General features: G+C 34.7%; 1 protein-coding gene across 2 annotated transcripts in view; it reads left to right on the top strand.

The window, feature by feature from the left end:
- LOC121734005 (serum response factor) overlaps positions 1–8,221 on the top strand; it is a 212,090-nt gene that overhangs the window by 100,419 nt on the left and 103,450 nt on the right. The gene's annotated exons all lie outside the window — the stretch shown is intronic.

Below are 8,221 nucleotides of genomic sequence, written 5' to 3'. Positions count from 1 at the left end.
CCTTGTTTATCTTTTATATTAAGTTAAAATAAGGACAAAAACTGTATTCTTAATTTTCACAGCCCTAGTGTGTAGCGTTTGTATCATTAAGCTGCCTTGATTGTGCCCGTTATGATCTGTACTGACTTCGTAATGAAGATCGTATCAGAACTTATCATTGTCACATCCACTTATGATAAAATTATTAACGAAATCATTGAATCGGTAATTAAGATTTCGTCGATCTCATTTGTACACAATCTTTTCATTATTCTATAGTGAATTATTTAATAAACACCTCCGTGGTCTAGTGGTTAGAGCGTCGCTCTCGACTCCGGAGGTCGTGGGTTCGAATCCCGCGTTGGAAACATGTTATTTCCAAGTTTGGTTAGGACAATGCAGGCTGATCACCTGATTGTCTGACAAGTAAGATGATTCATGCGTCGGATGGGCATGTAAAAAGTCGGTCCTGCGCCTGATCTCTCACCAGTCGTGTCGGTCTTCCGTCCCACTGGGTTATGAGAGTAAAGGAATAGAGAGTGCTCTTGTGTACTGCGCACACACTTGGGCACTATAAAATTACTCCTGCGTACCTGGTCTGGTTTCAATGAAACCGGCCACCGTCAACCACCGAAACCGGTGTGGGGAGTATTATTATTATTATTATAATTATAAATCTGACCCCTTGAAACAAAAACCTCTACACTGTTTATTCTGACGTCTTTTTGTTTTGTTTTTGTTCTATACGTTAAAAAGTCTCTTCACAGACTCGGATAAACCATTGTGTAACTATAACATCCAATATAATGTTAATATTTTATCTGTAAGCAGGTAAATTGAAGTTCTGTTTGAAGTTAATTGTTGTCAGGAGTAAAAATAACTGAGTGTTCGTAATTGCTTTGTTTTCTATTTGCCGTATTTCTTAATTGTCTACTGTCACTGTGTTTACATTTTTCACGACATCTTTCTGGTGTTTTACATCCTTATCAGGTGCTGTAAACTCGTTTTCTGCTTCCGTAAAAATGTTTTCATTTCCATCCACGAATTTCATTTAAATAATACTCTCATTTCGAGAGCCTTATAATTTAAAAAGGTAATCATCTTTTGGCATTCCCTTTGCGAAATTCTTTGAAAATTTTTGCATTACGATGAAATCTTTTGAATGTAAGAATATTTAATATTCTCATCTCAGATTAGGCGGACGGGCTAATTCTGATGAAGCTCCGGAGACATATTATCTAATGAATGCCGCAAATTGACACTGGGCTTTTGTTTAAACAATCATAGTAATTATAATACTTACATTTAAAATCGGTTTTAGACCAACAGGTAGCACAATAATTCTAAAACTATTTCTTAAAAAATTAAACAAATGTCTATTTGTTGTATGAACCGGTGGTAGGCACCTTAGTTCCAACGTTTGAAAAAAAATTGAAAAAATTAACTCTGAATAAAAATTATCTGGTTTTGATTTTGCTTGTCCCTCAGACATCCCTAGTATTTTATATATATCATAGAGTTTTCGTGGTTGGCAAACACTGTTGATCCTGACACAACAAATACACAATATCATTCAAAAAGTGTATCATGATACCCATTTTGAATAAAAAGATATTTTATTTATTTCTTTATTTATATCGTTTGCGTTACGTACCATCCATTTGAAAAATATATTATAGGATGCTCTAATAGAAGTAAATACTGATTATAATCTCATTGGCGTTGGATGAGGTGCTTAAAAGTTATGATTTTGATTCATGTTGCATTACGCGAGATCCTTTTATATTGGCGTTAGATGTGGATCATAAAAAAATACGGTTTTGATCCAAGTCGGCTTATGCGGCATCCACTTTGTATGTCTGTAGAGTTTTTCACATCGTGTAGGCGTGCGTTGGCGGCGCAAAAGGTCAACTTTTAAATTGCGTATTTGGTTGTAAGTCAATGTAATTACGCGGCTAGTCATTGTTATATCAGAACATTGTCTTTTCACGAAAGGGAACGCCTAGATCTACCCTTAACAACAAAAACATAATATAAATATTAAATACTTGTATTGAGAAACCCCTTTTTGGAAATCGCTTTTAAATATGATTTAATTCAAACTGTATAAGAGCATGGTTATTTATTTCGTTTTTTTTAATAATGTACATTGTACATCTTTTATATTTTGTTACTTTATTTGGATTGAACTTTAATTTCAGTAATAGCACAACAATTACTAGCACGAAAACGGCAATGTTGTGACTTGTGATAATACGAGTATGTGAGTGTACTAGTAGTTAGTACACTCTGTGCTAAATAAGTAAATTCCTAATAAATGTCCTTTTTGTCCAGGAACTGTACATTTTACTGCGATTAAAAAGCCTTTTTTCTAATTTTATTCTTTTAAAATAAATAGCTTGGACCCCCTGAAATTACGCCGAGATGTAGCTAGCTTGGACCCCCTGGAATTACGCCGAGATGTAGCTTCACTCTGCATCCTCTATCGGTTGTATCACGGGGAGTGCTCTGAGGAATTGTTCCGAATCATACCACCTGCAACTTTTCGCTATCGTCCCACGCGAAAAACATACCATCCTCATCACCTTGATGAGTGGCAGTCTTCCACAGTGCGTTTTTTGCGTAACTGTCTGCCGCGCACTGTAAAACTCTGGAATAAACCAGCAGTATTTCCGGACCGATACGACCTGCAAACCTTCAAGAAAAGAGCGTACTGCCTCTTAAAAGGCCGGCGACACACCTGCAGCTCTTCTGATGTTGCGAGTGTCCATGGGCGACGGTAGTTGCTTACCATCAGGTGACCCGTTTGCTCGTTTGCCCCCTTATTTAATAAAAAAAAATATATAAATATATTTTGCTTTAAATAAAGTTGTATTCTTTTTTCATTTCTCCAAAATCTATTTATATTTTTTACAACTTTCGTAAACAATAACTTATTATAATTTAATAGAATGCTGAGCACATTAATAAAACATTAGCACGAGCCAATTTTGACTACAAATTGTGGTTTATCTGTGGTTTATATCCCCAACAACAGATTAGAACCGGCTCCATAAGTTATGTGTAGAATAAAGTCGTCAATATACTAAATATACATAAATTATCCAAATTACACTTATTTATACTTATATTATACATAGTTTAATAGAAACAATGGTTTTAAGAATCAGGTCATAAATAAATCGTAAAATTTAGTTTATAACAATTAAGTTGTGGAATGTTTTCTATTACTTAATTTATTATACTTTATTTGGCAATTTATGGCATATTTTACATCTTTTTTAGATCAATAAAAAAAACAAGATTTAAACCAAAGTTTTAGGTAAAATAAAAAATATGAAATTTTTACTGGGCTTGCGAGTACGATGATAATTCCAACTTACCTACTTTATTTTAATACAGATTTTATAATATGTGTAAAAATTATTAAGGTATTGATTTGATAGGTATAAATTGCAATGTCACAGCAAAAATGATACCAGAATGAAAAAAGTTCTTGAAACTATAACTTTAAGATTAAAACAAAAATAATGTGTACTTAACTTAAATTCTGTGCCACTTACAAAATGGATCATCTACCACATATTACCGCATTCTACACTTATCATATAGTATTGTAATTTATACACATTAGACCAAGAGCCCACACATAGACGCCACGTGGGTGGGACTCTACGAAGAGATGAGCGTATCTGCTAAACCACTCTGTCAGTATTATCATGCAGACAGAGTTTTTGTGTTAGCTAAACACAGAAGCATTATTGACTATTTTGTTCTTTTCTTTTAATAAAATTTATGTTATTTTTTTTATAAAAAGTGTATCAATATTGGAGAATTTATTGGTTTCCTGTTTGGAACGAGTTGATAAATTCGAAGTTATTAGAAACTAGATGACGCCCGCAACTCCGTTGCGCCAACATTTTTCGGGTTAAAAAGTATCCTATGTCCTTTCCCGGGACTCAAAGTACCTCCACACCAAATTTCAGCAAAATCGGTTCAGCGGTTTGGGCGTGAAAAGGTAAAAGACAGACATACACACTTTCGCATTTATTATATTAGCACATTAGTATGGATAGCCACGAAATATTGCTAGATGTTGCGCACAATTTTGCTCCGAAATCGTCCAAAGTTTATCGTGCTGTAGCATGTAAAAGTAGATTTAGCCGCAATAAAACCTAAAGGTACAATGTTTTTTCCGGGACTAAAACTGTATCTGGTTTTTCTCCTTATTTATAACAATTTTAAAAGAGCATCCGTGGCCTAATGAACCTTTGGTTCGCACTCGTAGAGGGTGGATCAATCCTGAAGGGACGTTTTCGTGAGACATTTTCTGATCTCAAGTAGGCACACAATGCGGACACTCGTACGGTGAAGGAAAACATCGTGAGGAAACCCGCTTTTACGTATTGACTAGTTCTTTCCTCTGGACTAGGCCGACTATGTTGTGAGAATGCCGTACGTGCTTGGGCAACCATACGGACATTTAAAAATCTTGTCCCAGGCAATATACAGTATTTGAGGAGTGGTTACTTCGCTCAATCAAAAAATCAACCACAACAGATGTAAAGGCCTAGGTTTTATAACAATTTTATGAATATTGATTGCCTGGTAAATATTATAGACTACCTAATGTTTAGAGAGTAACGTTGTCTATAGAATATGTTTGTTAATAAAATGTTTAATTTATTATGTACCAATTTTCGCTTTTTGATCATGAGTAACATAAAAAACGAATTATCAGATACGTCGTGTTACTCGTGTGTCGTGTGTAAGACAGTAGCGGTGTAGGAACAGTGAAATATTGTGTCGATGCCATCTATAAATTGTTTAATACATTGTAGGTACAACTTGATCTACTTAATCATAATATTATGTACTTACTTAGCTAAAGCGAAGCCAATAAGAAAAGTAATAGTTTTATGGAATGTTTAATTAGCGCCTAAATAAAGTCTTTGTTCTTCTTGTGGTATTTAAATTATTATATTATAATTATTTTCAATACTATAAATGCTTAATGTGTTTGTAAGTTTACCTTTTCACACAAAAAGTTCCTAACCTAACCTACCCCCAAACGCAGTTAAGTCAGTTAGAACTTAAAACATTTTGTTAACTATATTTCAGATAAGCGTGATGGCATCACTTTTGTATGGGTCAGCGCCCCAGCGATACGAGTTTCCCCATACAAAAGAAAAAAAAAACGCTTTTTCAGCGCTGCTACTTCCACAGTGAACTTTCTACAAGGAACATATACGCACCCTAAAGTTCACTTAGTTTTGTAACACTCTGTATTTTTTTTTATGAAATAAGGGGGCAAACGAGCTAACGGGTCACCTGATGGAAAGCAACTTCCGTCGCCCATGGACACTCGCAGCATCAGAAGAGCTGCAGGTGCGTTGCCGGCCTTTTAAGAGGGAATAGGGTAATAGGGGAGGGTAGGGATGGGAAGGGAAGGGAATAGAGGAGGGTAGGGAAGGGAATCGGGTAGGGGATTGGGCCTCCGATAAACTCACTCACTCGGCGAAACACAGCGCAAGCGCTGTTTCACGCCGGTTTTCTGTGTGAACGTGTTATTTCTCCGGTCGAGCCGGCCCATTCGTGCCGAAGCATGGCTCTCCCACGTATATTATATACTTTGTATATCCGCATTCCTAATGAAATTTTGTAAACTTAGCTTCTAAGAGACTGAATTTTATACATATGCATTAGACCTCTTGACCCATACATACATTAAAAAACTTTATATTGCTTAAAAACAAAAGGTTATACTTTATTTATTACTGTTTATCCTTATATGATATCGTTTATCTAAATATTGCATTCTTGCATGACATTATGACAAAAAAACTTCCCGGATTTTTTGGTATGTTTACGTACAAATCAAGCGTTTGACCCACTTTTGCAGGTTTTTTTTACTATTTTTAATATCATTTTGTTATTCTTTGTTTTTGCCTCTATAAAAAGTTCGTAGCTTTGTTTTGAAAAAAAAAACAGTAAAATAAAATGTTTAAGTTATGTTATGCTTCATATAAACAAAACATAACTTAAACATACTATTATTTTACTGTTTTCTAATGTCTAATTTAATTTAACTCCCTATTAAGAGCTCACCTGACTCTAAAAATCAAACATCGTCCTTCTCTCTTCACACTCACGCTCGTCTTTCATATGCCAGGTGAAAAAGGACGGCGCGTAATCATCGCCGAGTTAGTTTTACTTGAATAAAAGACGAACTATAATGATTATGAAAAAAGTGTTTTGAGCAAATTTAGGTTTTATCAATACCTTTTTAGATATTAAAAAATATTAAAGAAAAGACAGCAAACTTCGAAGATCCAAGCAAAAATGTGTCTAAAACAAGGTTTTTTGTAAAAAAGAAACTATCGAGCATTTTTTTGAGTAATCGTGTTTTCGTCTTGAGCATTTAATCTTTATGAACAGAAGTTACTTGGGTCAAAAAATCAGTTTTCTAGACCTTACAGATTTTGAGATCTAGGTTAAAGTATGGAGTCAAGTTAGGGTCATATGCGTTCTTAATAAACGGTACATTACGATATTTTATAATTAGTAATTTCGTACTGCTAAACTTACAATAATAATCTTTATACCTACTGTTTTAACAGTTATAATGTATTATTATCTTCTAGAATGAATATTATGAAATTAGACTAAAATATGATAAAAAGTTCTCTATATTATCTCTATAAGTACAATTATAATACGGTACTTTGCAGTTAGCACTGTGTGAATAAGATTCAAATGTAATAACTTTTAACTTAATAATATGCCAATATTGTTAACTTCTCTACATTGTCAATCTAGTTTTTGTTACAATTTGTGTACAAAAGACCAATGCGGGGAAATACGTTATTGTCTTAATCTGTCCGTCTGTCCGTCACAAATATTGACTTCCCGACACACATCCGCGCTAGATTTCCGAGCCGCGGTATACGTTACATTTTAACTTTCGTCCATATTATAAGTGATAATTAAATGATAATGATAATATTTTTGCCAGAGATAATATAATATTTAACTAAACCAACTTGGACTGGAATAATAAGTTTTACATACATGTTAGAAGCTTGTTAGGTACTCAAAATTAGGTATTTTCATGGTCCATAAAATCGGTGCTTGAACTGTAGCCTGTAAAGTACTTCGGATCTTAGTTGAATCTCAAGATGTAAAAACCTTAACATGCTGCCATAAGGAGGGTTTCTTTCTACGGTAGAAACAAACAAACTGAATAAAGAAAACTGTCATTTTGTTGTTTTCTTTCGCATTTCTACTATAGCCTATGCTAAGCCTGCTGAGATGCGAGTAACAGTGATGTTAATGCGTGCATCACCTCCAGGGCATATAGTCTAGGTTCTAGGAGATGACATAGTGTAGGAGTTAGTAGATCGCGGTATAGTCGGGGAGCAGGCATGTGTCACAATAATTTTTACGTAATCTAGGAGGCAACAAGATAATAGGGATGATTGCATTCTTTGCTCATAGTCTAGGAGTTAGAAGATCGGTATAGTCGAGGAGCACGCTGTGTCACAGTAATGTTTGGTGTTTACATAGTCTAGGAGCCAACGAGATAATAGGGATGATTGTATTCTCTGATGATAGTCTAGGAGTCGGGAGATGGCGGCGGCGTTTATAGTCGGGGAGCATGCACCCGCCGATGGTATCTGTGGCGATGGTATCACCACTGTAGTCGCCGCCGCGTGTTCGAAAGTACTTTATCTTGTCGGTACTTTCAAGTCATGTAAACAAAGGTGGTCTAATTGTGGGGGAATATTGTTGTAAAACTATAATATTTTAATAATTTGTCATCGCTAAAGTAAACCATTATTATTTTATCAAAAAGAGACTATATCGTGCTAGGGTGCTGGTTACTTTTCTGAATTATTGTAGATGTAAGTATATTTAATAATAATAATTGAATATTATAAAATAAATCTCATTAAATTCAACTATACTCTACGCTAAGCTAGTCATTCAGTTGCCACCATTAAAAATACAGCCGAACGTAGAATCTCCTCTTTGTATAGAAGACGAGTTGTTTTATTGACAAAACAAAATCTGTGAAATGAAAGGATATTCCTAAAATGTGTCAGTATTTCGTATTCTTTCGCATTTCTCCTGCGATGTCCATGCTAAGTTAGCTGGTACAAGTCGGGTGGCGAGTATAGTCTATATAAATATCGTATTATCATAATGCGGTATAAAATACGAGGTGTCATAACACAATAAC

The sequence above is a fragment of the Aricia agestis genome, chromosome 14 (genome assembly GCF_905147365.1).
Source record: "Aricia agestis chromosome 14, ilAriAges1.1, whole genome shotgun sequence".
Taxonomy (NCBI): domain Eukaryota; kingdom Metazoa; phylum Arthropoda; class Insecta; order Lepidoptera; family Lycaenidae; genus Aricia; species Aricia agestis.
The sequence above is the reverse complement of the archived record's forward strand: the minus strand, read 5'-3'. Positions and strand labels throughout refer to the sequence as shown.